General features: G+C 43.0%; 1 protein-coding gene across 2 annotated transcripts in view; it reads left to right on the plus strand.

The window, feature by feature from the left end:
- C5_1H1orf116 (chromosome 5_1 C1orf116 homolog) overlaps positions 1–25,913 on the plus strand; it is a 119,296-nt gene that overhangs the window by 5,057 nt on the left and 88,326 nt on the right. Inside the window, exon 1 of one of the 2 annotated variants that reach the window (XM_078644536.1) lies at positions 9,132–9,261. The exons of the other annotated variant lie outside the window; for it this stretch is intronic. The gene's annotated coding sequence lies outside the window, so the exon portion shown is untranslated. Of the gene's footprint in view, positions 1–9,131; positions 9,262–25,913 lie in introns of those variants that run through there. 2 annotated transcript variants of the gene reach the window in all.

The following is a 25,913-nucleotide window of genomic DNA, read 5'->3' on the forward strand; positions in this document are numbered from 1 at the left end:
ACCTTGTGTTTTCAGAGACTTGCTTCTTGGCTGGATCTTGCAAGACTCACCTCGCTTTTCCTTGTTGGGCAACTTTTCGGCGTCTGGCTAAAATACAGAACTGAAAGTTATGTTTAACTTTGGTCTTTGCCGCCAGCGTTCAAATGGACGGAATGGTTGATCTAAAAGAATATGTAACTTAATGTTAATGTAATTGCCAACCGTGTTTCGCAAAAGAAACTAAATGTAAATGTAACTGCTAAACTTATTTCGAAAAAGACAGGAAAAACAAACCATTTTAGACCTCGGGCGTCATGACCAGAGCAATTCCTACAAGCCACCAAAGTACCCAGGACCCTCATTGCCGCACCTATGAACTCATCCGAAACAGGATCTGAAACAGGCTGCAAATAGTCCCCTTGAAGAGTGCCTGACGCTCTTATCCTGCCCGTTGACTCTGCACTCCCAGAATAGCAGCAGCATGGCACCGTGCATTCTCTCAGAAAGCAGCTGCATTTTATTGAGCACTCAAATTCAGTATGTTGCTTGTGACTTTTATGAGAAAGCAGCAGAATTATTTTGTGCACTTATGTACAGCTTGTTACCTTTGCGGCAGGGGCGGCTCTAGGCTCATGGCGGCCCTGGGCAGGGAGCATAGGTAGGGGGCCCCGGTAGAGGGGGGCGGGGCGGAGCTCGGAGGCCAATGAAGAGGGGGGGGGGGTCTGGGGTCAGGGTGTTTGGAAGTGGAACAGAGCCGAAGGCCGCCAAATTCCTGCCAGGGGCTGCCACACAAATATGTATCCATCCTCAGAGGATTATTATATTAAGGATATATATTGGTTTGGTGGCCCTGTGCAGGTGCACAGCTTGCACATGCCTAAGGCCGCCCCTGTTTGCGGTGTCCTAGAGAGCAACAGCAATTTATCGCTGACTCAAATTAATCATATTTCCTGTGGCTTCTTCAGAAAGTAACTGCAGTACTCTGTGTACTCGTGATCAGCTTGTTGCCAATGAATGCTTCCTAACATTGCACTCTCATGTACAGCTTCTTGTCTCTGAGCACACTCAGAAAACCATAGCACGCCATTGGTCTCTCGTGTTCACCTTGTTCTCTATGAGCGCTCTCAGAAAGCCACGGCAGGCCATTGGACACTCGTGTTCAGCTTGTTGTCTAAAAGTGATCCCACAAAAACACAGCAGGCCACTGTGCACGTGTGCTCAGCTTACTGTCTGCTCTCTGTCCTAGATAGCGGCAAAATTACATTGTATACACACATTACATTTTATACAGACATTCATCATGTTGTCTAGACAGCAGCGGCATGGCTTTATCCACTTGTGGTCAGTTTCGTGCCGATTAAGGCCATAGCTTTCATTGATTTTGTTTTGAGAAGCCTCTGTAATTGTGTTGTGGAAAGTGGTGACCATCAGATTTTGTGGGTGTAGGCCTCACTAAAGCTATTCAATCTTTCACATAAAGACTCTTTCCACTAACCATCTCGTGCTCTTCTGCCGCAGTTCTCACCTAACCACTAAATCTCTCTTCGGCTGCTTGGGCAGTAGAACCTGAACCTGGATGGATTATTTTTACTCATCTCCTGTGGTCTAAAGATACAAAGCTTTGTGCCTTCCCTTGACCAGCCAGGAATAGTATCCTTTGGGGGTATCACTCTTGTTTGTTCTTGGAGATAGACAGAGAATATTCTATGAAAACGAAGTAAGGGAGAAGCATTCCCATGGAAATTCTCATCAACCAGTTTCGAAAGGTCTCTATTCAATCCATTTACGTCATGTGGATTTTGAGTGCAACTAAATAGCTGAATTTGATTTGATTTGATTTGATTTGGACTTGTAGAGCGCATGGCTGCCCTGGAGCGTCCCAGCGCTAATCCTGATCTGAACCTGGTGGACTCAAGCGAAAGCAAGGTTAGAGGGTGGTAGGGAACAAGAAGGTTTTAAGTGCTCTTCTGAATTTCAGGTGATCCGGTTCCATTCGGAGTTCTCTAGGGAGAGCATTCCATTTGTTTGACACATTCAGTGAGAACCGTCGGCCTCCTGTTCGTGCTTTCCTCACTCGTGGAACAATGGCCAGATTTTCTCCATCCGAGCGAAGGGCCCTGGTCGACTTGTAAGGTCGGATCAATCCTCTCAAGGCTGGAGGGCCTTTACCTTGCAAGGTCTTATGTGCAATACAGAGGGACTTGAATGAGACCCGCTCTTGGATGGGGAGCCAGTGCAGGGCTTTCAGCAATGGTTTGGCTGAGGCCCGTCTCGGCGCCCCCATCAGCAGCCTGGCTGCGGCATTCTGAGCTCGCTGAAGAGTCTTGATGGTAGCAAGAGGGGCTGCGAGGAAAAGGGAGTTACCATAATCCAGTTTGGACAAAATCAAACCCTGGATTAACAGCTTTCTAGATTGAAACGGAAGGAGAGGAAGTACCTTCCGGGCCGCCCGGAGCAGGCCGAAGCAGCCTCCAACCACTTTCTGTGCATGGGTCTTGAAGGTCAGTTGGGGTTCGAACCAAATCCCTAGGCTTTTTATTTGCTGCTTAGGGGGTGGAAGATCTCCCATACAGGCAGGCCACATCTCAGGGGGCAGAGAGGTGAATTGATTGCCTAGGAGCATGATCTCCGTCTTAGATCCATTTAGTTTAAGTTTTGAACTGGACATCCAGGAAGAAATGGCTGTAAGACAATCTGGGAGATCAACCGGGCTGCCCTCATGTTGCGACAGCGAGACGACAAGCTGCGTGTCGTCGGCATAACTTATAGCTTTAACCCCGAATGGGGCTATCACCTTCTCCAACGGGGCCATGTAGACATTAAACAGTGTGGGGCTGAGGGAGGAGCCCTGCGGCACCCCACACTGAAGAGGGAAGGGCTCTGACATGGACCCATTTTCCCAGATCCTGAAGGATCTCTCCTCCAGGTAGGACTGCAACCATTTGAGGGCTGATCCTGTAATGCCCAGCAGAGCCAGGCGTTGGGCCAGGACAGCATGATCCACGGTATCGAATGCGGCACTCAGATCCAGGAGGATCAGAGCTACTGATCCCCCTGAATCCAAGATGCATCTTACCTCTTCAGTCACCGCCAAAAGGGCGGTGTCTGTGCCCTGACCCGGGCGAAAACCAGTCTGAGAGTCACTGAGGAGATGGTTAACCTCTAGGTACTCGGAGATCTGCTTATTCACCACTTTTTCGGCCACTTTGCTCAGTCCAGGTAGAAGCGAGATCGGGCGAAAGTTGGCGAAAGTTGGCCAGATCGGAGATGTCTAGTCCTGGTTTCTTTAAAAGTGTTTTGACTCTGGCCTGTTTCCAGCTCGGGGGCACTATGCCCGAGGATAGCGACGAGTTGAGTAACTCCGTGGCTACCGGGGCAATGATGTTTAAAGTTTGCTTTAGAATGTGCATCGGGACTGGGTCTGAGGGAGAGCCGCTTTTAATAGTGGAAAAGATATTACAAAAATCTTCTTTGGATATGGGACTGAAAGCCTCAAGTTGGGGACAGGTAGGGTCAGGGGAAGGGATCTCGACGAGTTCAGTGAGGGAGGCTATCTAGAATTTTCCGAATTTTGGTGTCGAAAAATTCTGCTAACTGATTGCATCTCAGTACTGGGTCATTCTGGACCAAAGAGTGGGCTGGGACTTTAAGAAGCATGTTCATAATTTTGAATGTTTCTCTGGAAGAATTAGAAGAGAGACGAATTTTTTCTTCAAAAAAGGCAGCTTTAGATTTTTGTCGTCCTAGTTTGTAAAGTTTAAGGGCTGCTTTATATGCGATTTTGTGAATAGGTGCCCAGTCTTTGCGCCAGGCGCGCTCGGCTCTTTTGCACTCTTTCCTGAGTTCTCTTAGTTCGGGCGAGAACCAGGGAGATTTGAACGTATTGCTCTTTTTTGTGCAGAGCTTAAGAGGCAGAACCGAATCCAGGGAATTAGTGAGCCAGTCTCGAAAATTTATGTCTGCCTGTAGAACATCGGATTCTGTAGGGGGGGCAGATTTTTCGAGAGCAGTTGACAAATTGTCTACTGACAGCCTTGGCCATGGCCTTTGAAGCGTACGGGAACAAGGGACCTTGATTCCTCCTTGGTGAAATTCCCATGAAAAAGGAACTAGGAAGTGGTCTGACCATAATAAGGGCAAGGGGGGTTTGGCTGTAATCTGGGGGATGTTGGAAAAGATCGGGTCTAACAAGTGACCTTTATTATGGGTGGCTTCCTTATTTGTCAGTTCAAGATCAAAGGAGCTAAGGTTGGTAATCAGTTCAGCCCCAGAGTTATCCTTGGGATCGTCGAAGTGTATATTCAAGTCGCCCAGGATCAAAAAATTCGGGGCCTGAGAGGCAGCTGATAGGGAGATTTCTAACAGGGAGTCAGGGAAGTGTTTTAGACTCCCCGGGGGTCTATAGATGAGAAGACCGGACAGGGAGTGGGTGGGTGAGAGCTGAATGTTAAAACTAGCACTTTCGGCATCTAAAATTCCACCCTCCTTCAATCTACAGGTCAGAGACTCCCGATGGATTATGGCAAGTCCCCCCCCCCTACCTTTGTCTCGGTTCAAACATTGGATATTGAAACCACTGGGGAGCGCCGATACAATATCGAAGTCTGAGTGAGGGGATAACCAAGTCTCCGTCAAGAAGAGCAGGTCGAACTTGCTGTCTTCTAACAGCAGGTGGATCTCGACCGCATGCTTCGGAAGCGATCTGCAGTTCAGGAGAGCCATCTGCAGAGTTCTACCCAACTTCTTACCGACCGACTCCCCACTGTAAGGGGCCGGACAGACAGGGCATCGACAAAAGGGAGGGCTAGCACCCACCCAGTGCGGGCATCCAGAATTGCCCATGAATCGAAATGACAATAGATCCTCCTTAGAGTACCTTATGGATCCAGGGGGAAACACGGGCATAGTGGCTGGCCCTAAGCCCGGTCTGGCCCGGACGGGCCCAGATGGGCTTGCCTCTGGCGCGCCCGCTGCGCCCGCCCGCTGCGCGGACGGAAGTCAGGCTTCATAAGTAACGCCCGGGCTGTGATTCGCCCGACCGCTAGAGCGCTGACCGCGTAATTTCAGTTGCAAATGGCGGCCAAAGTCGTCGCCCTTTGCAAAACAGTTATTCTACCGAGAAGACCCTAAAATCGGCCCCCGGTTTGTGCAAATAGGGTGGGAGGAAGCGCCCTGCTGTGACACAATTAAACAGGTAAATCACGGAGCTAACACAATTTTTGATTAAAAAGCGATAATATTTTCCATAAAAGAATAAAAACAGAGTAGAGTGCCTAGCTCCCGGCTTTCCGCCTCAGGAGCGCTAGAGTTCACAGGTGCAAATTAGCAAGGAGAGTAGCAGAAAGTAGCTGAAACGCCTGTTAATAAATTAAGACACCAATAACATCATTTGCTGCCTCTAAGAAGCAGTTACAAGATGTGCATAGAACAAATGGGATTTTCTGGATATAATTAATTTTGATATCTGCCTACCCATGTCCCAGCAGGCGCAACTTGTAATGTTCCAGTTAAATGACTGCAAGAGCTATTTTAGCCACATTGGTTCTGGTCAGTAGGAATGCAGGAAGTTCAGTTTAACATAATTCACTCTGTCCACCGGACCTAAATTGAATAACGTTCTGTAATAAAATGTTGATTTATTTTGCTTGTGCTCCCCGACCACCACTACATACACTGATGTATTAGGCATCTTTCATTCCTCCTCGTGTTGTTTGCTGGAGTGGGACACTTTTTTCCCTTTTGTAAACAAGAAAGGCCCATGCTGTGCCAAAGGAAATATTTGCTTGTTCATAGTGTAAGAGAAGGGCATAAAAATAGACCATGTGAGTCCAGCGGTTTAACAATTAACCACAATCAAGGCCCTCTTAGAAGATTCCGAGGTATGGCCATGTGCCTATTTCATTAACCCTTTAATCGAGCATGGATGCTGTACTGCACTGAATCAGAGTAGCCCAGTGTGGACCAAAGAATGTTCTGCTCCACTGTCGCTGAACTGCTTTTCATGCGATCCTGTATTCTGAAGAGTTTACCTAGTTTTGCTAAAGTTTCCACTTCAAGAAGTCCAGTACTCCGAACCACTCCACTGTTAGACTACCCATCTCAAGATGTACCCCCCTTATGTTGGCCAGAATGTCAGACTAAGCCTGCTCTTCTCCCCACTCGAAATAGACTACCCCTCTCTTGTTGTTGTCTCGTGGCTTATTTTCTTCTTTTACCCCACAACTTCATCAGGGGTTCTTCTTCTTGCAGGGCTTGCTTTTTCCTGGATTTATATACCCCACCTGCCTGACTACACTTCAGACGTGCTATCACCTATTTTGATGTACCATCATTTGTTTATTCTTGTCCTTTTCTGTCACATCTCAGTACAAACTCTTCATGTATACATTGTATCATGAATATTTGCACTCCGTACTCTTCTGCGACGCTGGAAAGTGCTACATAAGTGAAGTCACACAAATGTAGACAAGAGGCCGTTTTGGTTTGAGGCCTGTAAAAAACGCTACTTTTTTCTTTAAATTGTTTCTGCGTAGTTTTGGTAACGTAAGTTATTATCACAGTGTTTCATTAAGGCAACTACAACATTTGTCATATAATCGAACCATGACCAGCAGTATTTAATTTGAGCCAGTGGTCGCAGGTGGGTCCCACAGTCACTAATTTTTGAGGACCAGCACTTATTTGACCTCATTAGACTTTGATCAAGGGGAAGAGTGAAAGACACACAAGTGCGAAAGAATGTGGAAGAGAAAGACTCACAAACCTCAACAAAGGTAGAAAGAAGAAACCTTCAAGAGTGGGATTAAGAGACAGAGTGCACCTGGTAGTGAATTAAAGAGGCATGAGGTGGAATCAAGACTGCACAGTCTTTGTATTCAGCGCACCAACATTCAATTTCACCAGCTGCAAGCTTCACAGCAAAACACTGGGCAGGGCACATTTTCTTTTACAAATGACGCACTTGTGACCAGTATTTGGTATCTAAAAATCGGTGACAGAGCAGCACAACGAGTTGCCCTACTACTACTAAAAGGCCATATAACTCTTTCTTCACCCCTTTCCTTTTTGCAGAAGAATCTCCTACCCCTTTACATAGACTGGATCAGGGACCCCTCCAGCCAGAATACATTCCAGTTTGTAAAGAGTCTGCCAAAATATTATCTACGTTTGCCTCTTCCCTCTCTGAGCGTATCGTGGTATTCACAACCAATGTGTTTAGGCATGGTGGCCTGGTATCAAGGATCTGTCAAGTGCTGGGACATTGCTGACCTTTCTGCTAGGTAATTCGTAGATCTCTGAGAGTTTCACATGGCCTTTTGCTACCATCTCCCACACCAACATATCTATTGGCTATCTATCAAGACTGAGAGCCCTCCGTCTAGCCTGGGGAATTGCAATTCGATTTTTAGTCAAAACCATGACCAGAGCAGTGAATTTAGGTTGTACCATGTTTTTCATCTAAATCTGACATCAGCCGATTTCTTTTAGACTTGTATCTAGCCTCCCACTCCTTGTCTGAGTGCTGAACAACAGTGCTTAGACCAATCACGACGCTGCTGTACAGACTCCCAATTCATTGAATCCTGTACGATATTGGACAGCACAGATCTGGGAGGTTTTCAAAGTTTGCAGCAGAACTTATTGCTGCTGTCAACAGTAAAAATATGATCTTAATTTTATTGACATCTTACAAATACCTTTCTGTGAGCGAGTTTTAACTCGCTGAGCTATATATTCATAACCAACGTAACAACTGACTCCATCTGATATGTGAAAGAGAATCAAACCTCTGGCCATATCTTATCTAAATCTCTTGGGCTATTTTTTAATCTAATAAAACGTGTCTGTAATACGGTCCAGTGATGCCGAGGGAAACGTTTGGGTTGTTCACTTTAAAGTAATGGAGTTTTTTCACAGCAATCTAATTCTCTGCTCATTTAACCTAAACCTGTTAGTCTCACCTAAACCTATTTGCACAACCTCAAAACCTGGCCACTTACCCTATTTGGGCCACTTCACTAGATAACGGTCCCCACTGAAGAATGTTCCATCACCTCTCTCCAAACCTTCAAGACTGTTCTTGTAATAGAAATGGAGAAAGAAAGGTGTCATTCTCTCTCATGTTGTCATCCTAGATTCAGGTGTCCCCCTGTCACTGCTATGGTGTAAGTATGACTATATGCAATACATGTATGTCATAGCTCAGGTGTGACTCAGTCACCATTCTTTCTATGTTAGCCATTCAAAAAATCCCACACCATAACCTGTGTATCATTAATACTGTTGCAATGCGAAGCATTTCTTGTCAGAAGACTGGGTCTGCTGCAGAATCTACACTCTGTCTTGGTGGTTTCCTATCGTAAGACACCACCAGCACCCTGTGAGTACAGTCAGTCTCTTCAGTTTGTCCCACAACTTGACTCCTTCACCAAAGCAAAGCCCATCTGGGTCTAGTTGTTTGAAAGGCCTGCTTCCACGTAAGAGTGATTTCCCAATGGTGAATGAGAAACCACTACCTACAAAACTGAAGTACTGATCTTTGGGAAGTATCACTCCACAAGGGACCACAACTGGTGGCTTACAGAACTCTGAACTACACCCACACTGACCGACCATGCACACAACCTCAAAAAACACAACGATGGAAAAAGGAGGAACAAATTCTGTGCTATTCTCAAAATAGGGGACAATTAATTCACCTATTTTCATGCCAAATGTTCACTGTGAAGTTAATCAAGCATTCTGTACATCATCACTCGCACAAGGGGACATGATTACACATTTTATTATTTTGTAATCAGCACATGAATTATTTTTATCTTATTTCGTATAGTCTTTTTTTCTTTCAAACAAACAACAAGAAATAATATGTATGTTTTAGTATCAATACTTCATACACCATATACCACTATATACATCCATATATACAACCAACAACAAAAACACTTTAGACAAAAATGAAACAAAGACCAAAAAACTAGATAATTTTTCACCCTTAGAAAAAGATTGTAGCAAAGGCTAAGTTCCCTCCCATTAGCTCTAAGGGGTGCACTAGGAGGTAGTCAGACAACACTGGTTCAATGCACAAATTCTACAGAACCTAAATCAACATGTGTGTCACAAGGCATTAATTTCCGAAATCAATTTTTATAGGGACTCCTCCATATGGAAAGTGTCGATGCGGTCGCGTTTCGGCATTCCAACAAGTCTGGCCTCTTCAGGACGGGGCGATAAACAACAAGCAAACTCAATCCGGCAGCAGCTGGTAACCAATCACTAAAGGTACATCCACTATTTCTTATAAACACCTGGATTTGGTGCATTTACATTCGCATCTGGGTCCGTCTTTCCTCTCTATTATATACTTTCCAGATGTCACTCTTCTGCATGTAAGTCCTATCGTGCAATCACGCACTGGGCCGCCATCATGGTCGGAATAAACATGCACACAACCTCAGCATCATCCCAGACTGCAAATGACCATGAAACGACAAGTCAATTCAGTCTCCTCCTTCTGCTTCAACACATTTCGTATGCTCTGCCTGATATTTAGATGGATACTAACCAACACCAGAAAGACAGTCGCTCAGACTCTCATCACCAGCTGCCTCGACTACGGCAACGCCCTCTGTGCCGGCATCTCCAAACAGCTCCTCAGAACACTCCAGACCATACAGACCACACACTGCAGCCTGATGCCTCCTGGGCCTCACCAAACTAACCCATAGTGTCCCCCCCACCCAACTGAGAGACTCCCCATCCAGAAAAGATGCCAATTCAAGGTCCTCACACATGCCTACAAAGCCCTCCATCATCTAAGACCAGTCTACATCAACCATTGACTGAACTTTCACCAACCCTCTAGATACCTGCATTCCTCTTCACTTACCCTCGCACACATCTCGAGCATCCATTGCAGCTGTAGAGGTGGCAGCTGCTTCTCCTACATCACTGCCAAGACCTGGAACCACCTTCCCCTCCAGCGCAGTACATCCCCCTCGCTGGCAGACTTCAGAAGCAGTCTCAAGACCTGGCTCTTCGACAGAGACACAATGCATATATACCCTTAGAGGAGACAGTGTTGAGCTTTACAAAGGCTGTTTGATTGAATAAAGCACCAACGGCCATTAAGAAAGTGGGAGACTTGGTGTATGTGACAAAGTCATGGCTGCCATCTGCATTGCTAGGCTGTCCTGATCTTTCAAAGAATAGAATCCCAATAAAGTAATATATCATGGCTTGTTGGGATGTTCGCTAATATCTGGCTTCAGCATCCATCATCTGTAACAACTTCAATAAATATACAGGAATTTTTCTCTTTCAGTGGTATTTGAGTTACTTATTCTCCAACACCACCAGTACGAGAAAGTTAGCCCTGATAAGTATCAGTATATAGCGTTGCTCTAACATTTACATTTGTAGGATGCATTATTCCCTAGTTGTTAATGTGCTCTGTACACATTTAGGATGAGGTTCTCCAAGTGTGCAAGATTACAATCACCAAAGACTCCAACATCCTCACATGCCTGAGTGAGGCTTATGGGATGGACTTTTTTTCTGCCCATGGATTTCCTTTGGTAAATGTTTTCTTTAATCAGACAATTTTTTTAGATGTTTGAATTTGTTTAGCTGTCAAGGTGCTATACTCCAAGCGTAGTATACTGGCGTTTACATCTTAATTTCTACCAGTAGAAGTCTAATGAGGTTTTCGGGATGAAAATCTCCTTTCTGTCTGTTTTTGCCAATTGACTCTATGTAGTTCCTAGTTGGTGTCTGGGACGAGGACTCTTCTACAGTATCTTCATTTTGATCTCCAGAAGGCTTCTGACTCTGAGAAAGAGTGCTTCAGATCAGTGATCCTGCACATAGAAGTCCAGCACTTATTATTATACAGTTCTCGGAGTGTGGACCACTGGGTCACCCTAAACCTCCCATGCTGCACTCTCAACACACCCACCTGAAAGAGCACCACTGGCTCTAGGAATACAAATGAGCACAATTCAAAATCTTCACCCACACTTTCAAGTCACTACATAACACTGGCCAAGCATAACTCAACAGTCCAATCTGATTTCAGAAACCTTCCAGACACCTTCGCTCGTCCGGACTCCTACTTGCACATATCCCTCTCAAGTGGAAAACCAGATCTGGTGGTAAAGCCTTCTCCTACATCTCCTAAAGCATGGAATGACCTGTCGCTACACATAAGAGCCTCTTCCTCACTTCTTAAATTCCATAAAAAGCTTGCTTTTTGAGTTGTAGGCCCTAGGTGTGGCTAGACTCTCACCTACTCCGCTCCAGGATACCGTCCGGGGTGATAATACTTATTTTATTGAAATAGCTTACATCTTGGAAAAGAACTCATGCTGAATGTGTGTGTAATATATAAAATATGTGGTAAAGAAAACATGTAGGGGTAGGACTTTGTCCTCTGACGAAAACTTCTTGGGGTTTTAGTGATATTCACAAACCTCAGTGCATTTGACTTTCTAATTCACTATCATGTCACTAGCACCACACAACTGCATTTATTAATGGCGTTTTGTAATGTTGGAATGTTTTCTTTTGGCCACCTCGACGCACCATTTGAGTTTTTTTGCTGTTGCTGTATTAAGAGAGTCTTGAGAGTACAAATGATCTTGTTTCATCTCTGGCACTTGACCATATAACGATCATGATATATGTATAACATGCTACTATGTAAAAATGTAGGTGCTGTCATGTGGAATCTGGATGGGGATCAAAGATCTGCACAATTGGATATTAGTTATGTGGGGTGCAGTGTATGGCGAGACTGATGAGGTATGATGTGGGCAGTTAGAAAACACTTGTCTGGTTACATGAGGCATCCCTTTGGCCATGTTGATTGCAGAACCTCTGTGTCTATGAGTACCATTATTCTATTGAATATCTGACCAACTAGAACAGTGTTTAGATTTTAAGTGTTCTTTTCAGTGCATCATCAATGGTCTTTTATAGGATTGGCTTATGTGGGGGGTAATGTCATTTTAAAAGTAGGCTGGTTACATTACGATCTAATATTGTTGCAGAATGTCTGCTTTTCTTGTGGAAAATGAGTATCCGTTCTTGCGTCCGCTAACCTTTTTCAAAGGTTATCGAAACACGTGCATTCTCCGGTGTTTTTTGTTGGACGCTTGTGGCTCACTGATTGGGCAGCCGTTGGATAACCTAGACCCTCAACTGCAAAACATCTAGGATACTTTCATTGAAATTTTAGACTGGGTGATCTTGTGGATTTTTGTACATCTCTGAACTTTTGACTGCTCTGGATATATTTAAACAGTAAGATTAATCAGTGTATAATTATACTTGGAGAGCTGTAAAATTGGTCTTGGCTACCTCAATTCCTACTTGCTGTCTGCATTCATGAAGGAAAAATTGAATCCACTCCATGGCCCTACCCAAGATTTAAATATATTCTGGAAGCTTTCAGCAGAATTTCATGGACGAGCATGCCCTGTGTCACCAAGAGGTCGAGGAGGTGTTTTCCAGTTCGAGTATGAGATCCTCTCTTTGATGCTGGCTAGGTCCAGTTTAGTTTCCATAGTCTATTGGAATTATGATGGTCCCTTGTGGAATAGGTTGTTCTTTTCCCTGCTGTCTCTGCACCTCTTCTGTGGGTTTGCTCAATTAAGGGATGTTGAAAATTGGTCAATAATTGGCTGTGTTATGCAGGTCTGCAGTGGCTTGTTTTCAGAAAAGGACCCACTTATCCACCCCAGTCCATAGGATAGAGAACACAAAATACATTTAAAGTTCAGAAATTCCAGAATATAACTTGTTTAACCGAATATGTATGTACTTCAAGTAGGGAGAGTCAATCACTTTGCCCAAAATGTTCAAACGTTGAACAATATGTATTTTGAACTAAGTATTCTATGATCGCAATCCAACCAACTAGCATATGTGACTTTTTTTTTAACTTTCTCATTGCATTTTGAATGTGGTAGCTGTAAGGATGGCAAGATGGCTCGGTTAGTTGAGCATCTTCCATTGACAACTGCTGTGAAATACTGGTCATAACCTGTTATGAGGGTTTACACTGGATTACAGTAATACCTATGCCTAACTGGGTAGCAGTAATCCAGTGCTTAGAAATGTTAGAAGTGCATATAACCATGTTATTAGTAAAAGTGCATACCTCATTGTGTCTCTTTTATTTTAGTTATTCATGTAGTAAACATTCCCTAACACTTTGCATCTCCAACTCCAAATGCCTATTTTGCACTCTTCAGACCTCATCAGAAGAGTGTAGAATGGTATAACATTTAGCACATGAATACTTAAAATTACCAAAATGCTTTGGGTATAAGAAGTTGTGCTTGGAAATATGTGACTTGTTTGTCATGGAGGACCTGTGGTAATACAAGAGGTCCACAATCAGCGGCTGTTAAAGTCGTAGTCCACGTTTGAGAGACATTTTATGTTGGTTTATGAAAGTGCTAACGTAACAGATTTTTGGATTCCACTATTATTTATCATTTGCCCTAAAATGAAAACCTTACTGTCGTTGGTGCAGAATTCTGCCTATTAAATGGACCAAAAAATGAATTGATTTTCAGAAAGCTAATGCTTTATCTGCTGATAATATAGTGCAACTTTTATTGGTTTCAGTGAACACAAGCATTAGTAAAGCCAATCGGACTAGGTTAAATGTGCTGACACATGCCCTATTGGCATATAGGATAGAAACACTTGGAAAGTAGTTGTATTGTAGTTCCTCATATGAAGGAAGAAGGAGACACTTAAATGCACAAACAGCATTGGGTGAGAGATAAATGCTTCTCTGCGCTGAGCCAAGATGTGATTGGTAACGTCTCAAGACAAAGACTAAAAGAGGCTGGCAGAAAGAAGCCAATGGGGCAGAGTCAAAACCAGTTTGATTTATATCTTGATTTGTACTATTATATTTAGTTTTTTTTTACATGTGCAGTCAAAATTCAGACCTAATAAAATTGTTTCATTCCTAATTGGAAGACATTAAGTAATTGTTACTCTGTGCAGGATTCATCACATGGATGCCAAGCTTTCCAATGTACCGGAAAGGCGTGGGCCTTTGTTGTGACAGCTAGTCCTCTCATCGGATATAACTTCTAAGTTAATTTGTATGACTCGCACTCCGCTGTTGTGCAACAAACATCTGATTTCATAACTGATGGCTTGAATAGCACTGACATCACCGCGGCTGCAGAATGTTCCAACTAAGAATACATCAGTATCCTGTTTAAAATGACACTCAATACACGACACGTTATTCCCGAGTTCTTTTCTGCATTTCCAGTGATGGTGTCCAAAGTGTGCTGGCTTCACCTAAGTTCAAAAATATAATTTGTATAGATATTTATAATATCATTTACAATATCGAACATTGCAGACTGCATTGTCTATATGTGCAGTAGTAACACTACAATTTATTACACAATATAATGGTATACTTTTTATTGACCTGTTAGTCTGAGTTTGTCATGCAAAACCTTAAGTCTCAGTCCCCCATCAGTCTATCGTGTCAGGTAGTATGGATAACACTTATTTAAAAGTCCATAAACAGGCAGCAATGCAGTAGTAGTGTTGACTTTGAGTGCTAGGGAAGTACCGACACCTCTTAGCAAGGGTGTTATTTTAATTTCACCGCCTAGACAAGTTTTGGCAAGAGGGTTTTACCCCAAAGATCATGCAAAGAAAGGTAAGTATTTTTCATTTATTCAGCCCTGCAACAGATGTCCGTTACATAAATACTCATAAATTCGAACCCACCATGGCAACATAAATGTGACAAACTCTTACCTCACAGTCCCTATGACATCTCACTATTCTGTTACCAGGAGGAATACCACTCCACTTTTCCCATAACACATTTTACAACAAAACAGAAGCAATTAAAAAGGTCTTTTAACGCCTGCTATGCACATGAACAAAGCATACTCTTACTAATACATAATACCAAAATAGCATGTTAATTGATTACGTACTCTTTGAATGTAGTAGGAGTATGAAAGGTTCTTCCCACTCTCATAACCCTTTCAACCTCCTAATGTTGAAATGATTGTCCCCTCTAGATGCATCCAAGCCACTTGTTCAAGCCTCGAGTCAAAACACCCATGCATTCCACATTACCATTTTGTGTATTAATAATGTCCTCCTGTAGGATGGCGTTATCGTTGTAATCCTTACAGACATTGTCACCGCTTTACTTCCTGAATTTTGCCAAACCACTCAAGTGGCAAACCAAACCATCACTCAAACTTGCAGAATTCTACCCAAGTTCCACTACCTTATGTGGTTCAGAAAACCGCTTTCACCCTCTGGAACTTTTCCAACATGTTTAACTTTCACTCAATCACTTATTTCCAAACAATCATTGTTGACACAATGCGTAGAATAATTGTGTAACTTGCAGTCCAAGTGAGCCTTCTTCACATTCTTCCTAACCACTTCAGGAGACCATTCTATTTTTGTTGTTCACATTCCCCCACATTATCTTTAGTGTATGCCTCACTGCTGCTTATCAAGGCCAATGTAAGACGATATGACCACAACATTTTTTTATATTTCATTTTCCCATCTCTTACCATTTTCCACTTTCAACTGAACTGTACCCTGCATTACTCTATTGTAACATTTAACAGCACCCTGAATGGATGGTAAGCTGAGGTACTAACTGGAGCTAATTAATTCCTATTAAGGTACCCCTCCACTAAAACTGACTTACATTGCAATCCATTATCAATCAATACTTTTCTTGGTATCCCTTCTCTCAAGAACAAATAGTCTAAGAACTCCACAATGGGCTCTGAATCAGCCTGTGATAACATCAGCCAATGAATAGAACTGGAGGTAATTTCAACGAGAAGGATAATATACTAGGTCTCACCCAAAATTGTCTGAGCCGGTTCCCTTAAATCCACAATTGCCAAAGCCAGGACACTCAATGTTCAGGATCAAAGACAATCAATCTCATGATAGCCATAACTTGTAAGAATTAGCACAATGTGGACAATTATGTCAGCTTAGCCTTCAAACCTATTCCAGGCCACTATTACGATGTCTTAATCCTCATTTTGGTTCTCACAATGCTAATATGGCCCTCATAACAAAGACTGATTTCTCTCTCCTAAAACACTTCATAGTACAGTTCTCTCACTTTTCATGATAAATCCAGAAACAATATTTACATTTTTTTTAACCTCCCAAATTCCCTCACTGATGCTGGGGAATTCTTTTTTCATCTAGCCATCCCTTCCTCATAAACAACATCACTATATGCAGATAGCTGGCATATTCCTAATTACAGTCCCATTCACTCTTGTCAATCTGTTTAGCTTACTCATTTTTCACAAAAGCTATTTGATAATCATCTTATTCACAACATGGATTTTCCTTCACAAATTAGGATAACCTGTTTAAACAGTCATGTACTCTATTTTACGTCCATGGAGCATACCGTATGATAGTTGAAGTCATGATACCACATGTATAGTCTAGCAAAACTAGCTGAAGCATTTAAAATTCCATTAGTAGTGAATAGCTTTACCAAAGGCTTCTGATCAGTTCCAACCACAAACTCTGATCACCAATCATATGAATAAAAATGTTCCAACCTGAAACACATGTCAACCTCTTTCAATCATGGAATAACACTCTTCTACCAGAGTTAAGCTGCAAGACGTAAACGCAATAACACTTACTTTACAGTCATTATTCACTTGAGTGAGTACACCCCCAAAACCCTTACTTCTGCATCACACTGGAGGCTTCAGGATCAAAACCAGGAGTCGGAGCTGCATCTCATATGTTAATAATTACTTCAAAAGCACAAAGACCATCACTATTCCTCACAAACTTCCCTTTTCCCTTTAGCAATCGTCCCAAAACCATATGGTTTTGTTTTCCCAGCCAAAATCTTAAACTTTGAGTAGTACTCTGCTAAACCCAAGAAAGAGAGCAATTCATCCTTATTAACTAGAGCAATTCTCACTGCCTCTAGCAACTCCTCTTTGGGAGAAATACCATCAGAACTGATATCATGCCCCAAATATTTTATAGATCTAGTGGCAAATTTATATTTTACAAATGCAGCCATAAAACCTCTCCCAATGTATCCGAAACACTTCTCCACCTCTGATCATGTGCCATTTTATCTGTACCATAAACAGAATATCATCTTGGAAATACAGAACTTCTTTTCTGCCCATCAAAATTTCAGGCATTAGCCTTTGGAAATACTGAAGCAGCAAGAGTCAGGACAAAAGGCTTTCTAATAAACTGGAAACACTCAGCAGGGTAAGGAATGCCATTAACTTCCTTTTTTGGGTCTCGCCTACGCAGCGGGCATGCGCTACCTAGGAAAAAGACCTTTAGCCATCGATTCAGTTTGGCTGCCAAAAATGTGAACGCATTGCATTGCCTTCAATGGCAATGCGTGCACGTTTGGCGATTCCCTTGCAGAAGCGAGCTTTGACATATGGTTCCTGCTCGCTCCCGCAAGGGAATCCAGCGCAGGCCCCCTCCTCTCTTCCCCTCCCCCTGCTGCCTCCTCCTCTCCTCGTCCGTGCGAGGCGCAATCTTGTATTTTTTTGGATCCATTTCACAGGGAAGCAACTAAATGAAAGAAGGCAAGAGGTTCTGAACCATTTCTTCAAGTCACGGTTTTCAGTAAGTGAGGAGCAAGACATAAAGAGAGGGAATATTAGGAAAAGGGGGGGGGGCAGCTGCCAGCACAGAAAAGAAGGAGACAATGCACTGATGTGGTAGTATACAGTTTATGAATGGAAACAAGACTTTCTTGTGACATGAGGTCAGAGCTGGTGCAGTTAGTAACCTTAGAGTTTATAGAACATTGTGGCATGTGACCTGGGTTAGTCACAATCGCCCCTTAAGATCTACGTCTTTCTTTGTTTTTCAATAAGTTGCTTTGGAAGACAAGCCAAGTTTCGGGTAAAACCTCTGCAGGTTTGTGAAGTATTTACCAATAGATTCCTTCTCTCTAAAAACAAATATTTATTTTGTGCACCACTGTCCTTAGAAGAGAGGGTACTCTTTTTAGAATATTTTAAGCCATATCTTCAGCTAGTATGTGCTGTCAAATTTAAATGAAAAAAATGGCTGCCATCTGACACTTGAGGGGTAGAAGGAGTACATTTACCAGAGCATAGAGAGTAAGTGTGTGCCATCTTGACTTGCTTGGCTTATGTGATTTTTTTGGTGCGTGTCTTGCATTGCTCCTGCCCTGTACCTGTTCCGATTGTGCAAGGAAAGCTTGCACTATTGATAATGTTACCACCTTCTGTGTTTCTGCCTGAAACTCGATGAAACGTTTTCAATTATACAAAGCCCAAACGATTGCCTTTGACACAGCATGTTTCTATGGGCAGCTGCACTCCCTCTCCTGTCTCTGCTTTCATTCCATAGCAACCACTGCAGACCAGCTCTTCAAACCTTGAGTTGTGTTGCAATAAAGCGTTTTCTTTTTAGCTCATTCATTTACCACCTACTCGCTCCCACATATTTATCGGCAGCACAGGGCGAGGCTTTGTCAAAGCAGTTCAGCAGGTAGGGGACACGTGTGCATGCCTGCGCCCCGTGCCCTCCCACCCCCACATGGGAACCACAGCTTGCACATCACCAGTGGGCACCTCATGGAATGGCGGGTGATTTCAAAATCAGTCTACTCGCCACTGACTGGAAATTACTACTAATTTTCAATCAAAGGCCACATGATACAAAATTAAATACAATACACTGCTCAGTTTGCAAAATAAATTGGTGCATGGGCCCAAATGTTTTGTTAACAACGCTCAACTGGCGCTGAAGCTAAAAATTGGCTACTCTCATGCCTTTATCTTCCACCACCTTAAACTTCCCCTCTCTTTCTTTCAGTTTTGCAGGTTCTTTATTTAATATTTATTTTTGTTGCGCTTTTTTAGGTCGCGCATGCGCTGCTTAGGAAAAGGACCTTTAGCCATCGATTCAGTTTGGCTGTCAAAAACGTGCACGCATTACATTGCCTTCAATGGTAACGCGTGCACGTTTGGCGATTCCCTTGCGGGAGCAAGCTTTGACATATGGTTCCTGCTCGCTCCCTCAAGGGAATCCGGCGCAGGCCCCCTCCTCTCTTCCCCTCCCCGTGCTGCCTCCTCCTCGTCAGCGCGAGCGTATCTTTTTGGATCCAATTCACAGGGAAGCAACTAAATGAAAGAAGGAAAGAGGTTGTGAACCGTTTCTTAAAGTAACGGTTGTCAGTAAGTGAGGAGCAAGACAGAAAGAGAGGGAATATTAGGAAGGGGGGCAGCTGCCAGCACAGAAAAGAAGAGGACGTCTGTGTCTTCGCTGGGCAGTAAGGAAGAGACCGAGTCCTTTTCCTTCTCTGCCCGTCCCCTAACATCCACGAAAGCAAGCAGAGCCTTAGAAGTAGGGGAACTAAATATATATATATATATATATATATATATATATATATATATATATATATATATATATATATATATATATATATATATATATATATATATATATATATTTCAGGCTTCATTCCTACCCTGCCTCCCCCCCCCCCCCCCAGCACCTCGATCGCGGCGAGCACTGGCCTAAGTTTTTGGGAAATTCTACATCCGGTATGGGTTAAGAAGTAACCTATGCATCTAGATGGTTCAAGAGTGGCATTTGATTAGTGCTTCCAATAACTGGTAGGGTAGGGGGTTGGTGAAGAATTCCAGTAAGCATGTTATAGATTTACATTCGGACCACTTTAGGGGTAAGGGAGTCACAGAAGTCTAGTTTGATTTTACGGGTTTTGTCATTCAAATGCTTTGCAAGTTGAAAACATTTCTTTGAGTGCTGAACATGTTTTTGGTGCTGTTCTTTTTGGCTTTTTTCAGATTTGTTATCGTCATCATGCACATTTTATTGGGTTCCTACCCGTATTCAATTATGTCAATTATGTGCTCTCGTCTAGGTCAACTTCTTAAGATCTCACTTCCTTGAAGTGACGTGATGTGATGTCATAGATGTAATTTGGTGTACAGTGTCCCTTCCACTAACCCTGCCATTTTGGTACATCGACATACATCACAACCATATACGTCCATATGTTAAAAACAAGACAACATGCCATACAACTGAGTCACTCATAAGAACCAATCCTCAGTCCTCTGAAAACACCGGAAGTTCCACAACACTCCATAGAAACCCTATGACTCACTTTTCTGAGCTCCAGATGCACACCTGGGAGCACAATGTCCCCACACGGGAGCACAGACTGAGCCCTCGAACACCATACCAAGCACCCAACATCTGTCAACACACCCCAGACTGTCAGATCCTAGGGGGTCACTCCTCCATCATCAGTTTCTAAAGCACCTAGACAGGAGCAATACAATACCCAGGATACAGACATCTATCTGCACACCCCTCCCCCTGCTGGCTGCTTCTCTTTCCAAACTGTTGCACACTAGAGTTCCCTCACTGCACACTTTGGAGGGGTGGGGCTCAGGGAAGCCTGTGTACCTGCCCTAAACCACACTACTAGAAAAGGTTAGGACCTGTTTCAGTTACAACTGTGAGGGAGGTGGTGGAGGGCTGAGTCCGGCTCTAGAAGGATTAAGGGAGAGGATGTGGTCCGTCAGCTAGACTGACGACTTTGGTGCTGGAAACCAGGGTTTGAGCCTCTGGGTCGTGTCCACGTCCTGTGATTCTGGGCAAATCACTTAATCTCCCCGTGCCTGAATGTGTAACGTAACCGGTGCTCATGTAAAGCTTTCAATACCTTTAGGTCGAGTTCGCGCTATACAAAATCTGCAACAACAAAAAACAAGCATTGGCATAGCCAATAGGTCTCGCCTAAGTGTTGATATTGTTGCACCAAGGATATTGTGCTGCATAACTAAATGCTTATACTGTCCCAAAAGCGAGATCTATTGGCCATGCCAATGCTTGTTTCCTATGTAGTGGGACTTGATGGTACCTGGTAGACCGGTCGAATGTTGAAAACTATTTGCTGTCTCTTTTTCTTCTTGGAGAGAAGTTTGGTTATCTTGGGTAATGGATATTTATCCACCAATATATTTTTATTCATGTGTCTTAAGCCAATACACAACCTTATCTTTCCATTCACTTGGAATGGAGATATCCACTCAGATTATACAATAGGTTCAGTTATTGCAGCATCTTTCAGTTTGAGCAACTTCCTCTCTATCTCCTCCCTCACCACCAATGGTACATTTCTCACTTTATTGATGACTAGATTTGCATTGCCCCTGAGAAGTTCTAATCCCACAGGTTTCCCAATCTTGCCTGAGAACACATTTGAGTATTCCTTATTTAAAGCCTCCTGCACACTCATCCACAGCCAACGCGTGTTCCCTAATATATGGGTTTAATATAATATACAAACTTTTTTGGTCAGTCCATCCCAACACACACGGTCCAATGCTTAGCCACATTTATTTTTCCCTCAGCTATCCTTCGTTTAAACTAACAACCCTGTACCTTCACATTGGTATGGGTTCCCCACTAAAACTATCTGGTATATATCAGATGCTATTAGGTCATTACCTATTGCACTCTCAAAGTTTTTTCTCCAGGCATTTTTATTGATTATCGTGTAAGGCGACTGAGTCTGCAACAAAATGATTCACAATTCAAACCGCTTTCTCACAAGAAAGTTTATTCTGTGAATTGTGTCCCCCATCAGATTGTCACTCGAGGACACCATGCAATCATCACTTCATCATCATCATCTTCAATAAAAGAGCTCTTCTTTGACTACGTCACATATTTTGCTTTGCCATATTTCTCCTCTCCCTACAAGCTCTTGCATAGTGCCCTACCTTGCCGCTTGCAGAACATGTTCATTTGTAAGATTCCTACTATTTAACTGTCTGAGACTTCCACGCCTATAACAACTGATGTTACTCTCTCTTTCTCTTTTCTTCATCATTATTTTTTACTTTGTGTGGATTTCTTTTTTTCTCCCACTACAATGTCTAATTGTGTTTTTTCATACTCCCTTTGGACATATTTGATCCACCTTCTTTGAACCATCAATTTACTGCTTTCACACACCTTCCTGACACATCTGATTTTCTTACAATTGCTAATACATCTTTAAGTGCTGCACGCTATTCACCCACAATATTTCTTGAACCCTCTCTATGCATACTAATTTGATCCCATATTCGTTTTTCTTGAATCACTCCGTAGCTGAATGGAATAGTCAGTTTCTTCAATGCAGACACATAATCATCAATAGTCTCTTATTGCTCTTGTTTCTTATGACAAAACTTATGACGTCAGTAGCTACTTCTTGGAGTAATAAGTATCCAAATCATCAAGAGAAGTTGCATAAACTTCAGTTTCATCCAGACTCCTGGTTTTATTTTCCATCTGGTTATATGTTCTAATTCCTTTTGGTCCTAATGAATGCAACAATATAAGTGTAAAGTAAAGTCCACATTTGTAAAGCGCACAATCACCCGTAGGGGTCTCTAGGCGCTGGGGGCCGTCGGGAAGATTAAGCGAGCTATTGCCCAGAGTCGCATGGTGCTGGGCTAACCTGCCGCCGGAGCCGGGGATCGAACCGTGGTCCCCAGATTCCAGCGTCAGTCGCCCTGGCCGCGGCGCCACACCTCTCCCTAATATACATTTCTTTGTTTCAGAAGTTAATGACTCCTTATCAATTTCTGTCATGCAATTGCAAAAATATTCTTTCCATTCTTGCCATTTCATTTGTGGTCCTCCTGGTACTGACAAAAGTAGAACTGGAGGGGTTAATGGGAAAGTTTGTGCTGCACCCAGTTTCTCCAAAAATAAAAGCACAGAACAGAGAAATATCCAAAGACTTAGTAATGTCCTCGAAAATAACTTCCTCACTATTCCAGCATTCCTCCTTAGAACTGTATTCCTCAATTTATTTCCAAATATTATCCAGTTTGTCATTATCCAAAACCACGCCTAATGGAGGCATATATTTCTTCAACTCTTTTCCCCCCCTGTACCAATGTCAACAACTAGTAAATAAACAGGAATAAAACCAGTAGGGTAACCGAAACCAAAGGTTAGACTGAAATCCTGCGCACTCCACATATTTCTGTTTGCCATGATTCCTGACACAAGTCTATGCTTTATTGCGATCCAGTTAATCCTTATCAGTTTTCCAACAAAACATGCAAAATTGCCACTGCGTAGGTGACCGTGTCGACCTTCCGTATGCATGCAACACGCTTTCCTGTCTCATAAATCCAATGTCAATGCATGCACAGTACAACCTGACAAGATATTCTACATTGCTATTCAAGCCTTCACTCTACCTGGAACGCACAATGATGCAGTTCACTGCGTTGCAACCAATCACCTATGTACCTCAGTCGTGCCTTACTCCACCAAAATGTATTTGGAACATGCAATGCTTGAGCAGTTTCATCCGTCCACTGCTTCACTTGGATGGTTGACCAGCTTCTTCAGTCGTCCTCTGCTAATATTACCCGCAAACCAATGGTTCGCACAGAATTGAAAAAATGCCATCCACAGGGACTTTCATCAGGCACTGAAATCAGCGCAGGGCTAATCGTTGCCAGTTGTTGCATCAAATATTACTCCAAGCAAGGTAAGTGATCCTTATTCCTTCATTCACCCCTACGACAGAGGACTGAACACAACGACCTCCAAGTATAACAGACTACTCCAATCCAAAAGCTCCACAGCAACATAACCCATTGCAAACTCTCGTCTCACAATCCTAATGACATCCAACGATTCTGTTACCAGGAGGAACATCAGAGTTGTGCACTCTGTACCTTGGAGTGCATCATACCTTCCTTGTTGGGTTATCCAATTGTAGTGGGACAGTACCAATGCTTCTGAGCAGGACTACCTTACAAGTACAGTTAATTATTTCAGTTGTTCAGATATCCAACACCACGCACAACAATGAATTGGCTTTTTGGAGCTTCAGTCTTCTTATCATAAAAATCTAATGTGATCGTTGAAAGACATTGGTGGCACTTGGCTGGGATTAAAACCTGTAAACTTGATCCGATATACATAACTCTGCGGAAGGCACGCAACCGAATGACAAGGGAAATGCTCTTCACAACTGGACAAGACTTACTCTGCTCTCAACTTTGCTAATTCCATGCATTAGTAGATCATCCCATCCAGTTTTTTTTAGTTCCATTGTGAATGTTTTGGATTTTGTCGATTTTTAAAATGGGACTACAAGGTCCAGAATACAAAAAAAAAACCTGGACTGGAAAGTGGGCACTCACACATGGACATGGGAAAGGTGTATAGCTCAGGTCTAGGACTTGTCAACTACTCTGCTATCCATTTTACAGCACTTCACCTGCTGTTCTTACAAAAGAAAAGCTGTTGTACTTTCAACTGGCACATAGTAGGACGACTATACTAATAGTGAGGCATAATGAATTTGTTATAGAGGGCCCTTTATGGAAGTTTGTGTGGGAGTCCTGTGTTGACTGCATCTTCTGCGTCAATAATGGCACTTCTTGGCAAAACTATTACACTTCCTATGGTAGTGCCAGCAGTTCTCAACAGACCCGAGGTACGTTTGATGAGACCGTCCTGGCACTTCTCAGAACTCTGCGTGTGCTCTGGAGCCCAGAGCACCTGCCCTGCTTAGTTTACAGTTTGGGCCCTTCCTCAGACACACCCATAATTGTGTCATATGTAATCAAACTGCCTCTGCGTCCCGTGGCTTCCGACAACCACTCGATGTGGCATCTATTTCTGACGTCTGTCCCCGTGAGCGATGACAACAGCGCGCTGCGTGGCGCGGTAACGTGCCGGCTATTTTTAACTCCCGTGCTTGGGCGTGTGGACATGAGTTCGGGTGGCGTGATATCATGACTCTCAAACCCATATCATTTACGGTTGCCTCTAGCCGTACTCGGGCCTGCATGTCAAATCGGCAGCCACGAATATCCTAAGCAAAGCTATAGTCAGGGTAGTCCTTAAACTGTCGGAACTGGGAGTCACCAAGAGTATCTTGTTTCCAGTCTTGGGGCCTTACAAAATGCTTTTACAATGCTACTTTAATCCAATTGAAGTTCATGTAAAACAACTCCCAGAATGCACTTTAAAAAAATGAATACCCAGTACCGGCAACAGTAAATAGAATGAAAAAGTCGAGTGTTTGAGGAGGAGGGTAGAGTGGTCCATATGTCCAAAGAAAAAGGAGCCTACCGGGGATTCCTTTCCAAGATACGTTGTTGATATAAAGAAAGATATGGCATAAACATGGACAATAATTTTGTGTTTCTCATAACGTGCCCCCTGACCAATGTTTGTGTGCCTACAGTCTGAGTTTTCTGTTGTTGCATCCAGACAAGCGCAGATTCAGAACAACGAAAATATTCGCAAAACATTCCGAGCCAGTTAGTCACATTACATAATGATTTTGTGAATAATTAGAACCCGTTTTGATTCTGCATATATGAGCATTGTAATAAAAACAGATGTTATTTGTTATACGTTGGTTTGATGTTGGCAACCTCGTCAGTTTGCTTCTGAATTTGATGGATGTATTTACATTGTGTCTCGAAAGGCGTTTGGAGGCAGCCATGACACGTGCACTGGAATAAAAAAAAAACACTTGGACTAGTGGGTGCACGTGATGCCAGGGAGCAGAGTATCGCTCGGTGTGAGTAGAATGTTTCTTTCTTCTTCGTGGGATAACTCACACCCACATGATGGTGACTCAACCTGCAGTCTAAATTTATCAGGATATGCCCAGCATGTTCAGAAAATTGAGTATGTTGAATACTGCTTTATCTAGTTTCAAGTCTGAACTTTGATCATGCAGTATGATTCTGAACTAGCATTGAATCTTCCGCTCCCATGCCAGATTTGTTTTTAATGAGATTGCAAGCTAAATTGACCCTCTGTGCTTTGGTTCGACG

This window comes from Lissotriton helveticus, chromosome 5_1 (genome assembly GCF_964261635.1).
Source record: "Lissotriton helveticus chromosome 5_1, aLisHel1.1, whole genome shotgun sequence".
In the NCBI taxonomy this organism is placed as follows: Eukaryota; Metazoa; Chordata; class Amphibia; order Caudata; family Salamandridae; genus Lissotriton; species Lissotriton helveticus.